Here is a 956-nt window from a genome sequence, read left to right on the forward strand (position 1 = left end):
GGGCTCTTCAGTCTGGAGAAGAGAAGGCTCAGGGGGGACTTGGTGGCAGCCTACAACTTCATAAGAGGAATACATCAGGACCTGGGAGAACAGCTGTTCCCCAAGGGACAACAAGGTCTAATGGCCATAAACTCCAGGAAGGCTGATTTAGACTGGATGTAAGAAAAAAGTTCTTTACAGTGCGTGTGTCCAGGGCCTGGAACAAATTCCCCCAGAGATGGTGCAAGCACCTACTCTGGTCTTCAGAAAACAGCTGGATTTATTTCTTGCTGGGGTCACTTGACCCCAGATGACTTCCCGCCTATGGCAGGGGAGCTGGACCCAATAATCTCATGACATCTCTTCCAGCCCCTAATGCCTATGAAATCTATGAATATGCACCTTGCCTCCAGTTGCCCTCCGCCCACTCCCCCCAGTCCCAAGCAGCTCCTGGCTAGGGCTAGCCATGAAATGATGGGAGAAACTTCAATGATGAATGGATCAAAATCTCAGACATTTGTTGATATTTTAAAAAACTGCCTGGACTGAGATGGGAGGACCCAAAAAGAGGACATGTTTGGGGAAACCTGGATGTATGTTAACCCTGTGCAAACCTCTTTGCTGAACCACAAACCATGCGTGTTGCACATTAACCTGTGCGCAGTGTTGCTAATTTGCAGCACAGGGGATTTCCCGGTAGCAAACCCCTAAACCCCTGAAAAAAAAGCAGGGCAAAGCATTCCCAAATGGCGCGCGCCAGGATAAACATCTCCATGCACTGCGAAGCCCCTGTGCTGAGGCACCCTGCGCCCCAGCCAGCCGCTCCCCGACTAGCTGGAGCACAACGTCACATGGAGCACGAGCAGGGGTGTGCTCTGGGGGGCACAAATTTGTGCCGCTGCAAACATGGCCTCAGAACTAAGATATGGGGGGGGGAAGGGGAACAGTGATACACAAACTCAGCTGGAGACACAGAA

Source organism: Alligator sinensis, unplaced genomic scaffold (assembly GCF_000455745.1).
Source record: "Alligator sinensis unplaced genomic scaffold, ASM45574v1 scaffold76_1, whole genome shotgun sequence".
In the NCBI taxonomy this organism is placed as follows: Eukaryota; Metazoa; Chordata; order Crocodylia; family Alligatoridae; genus Alligator; species Alligator sinensis.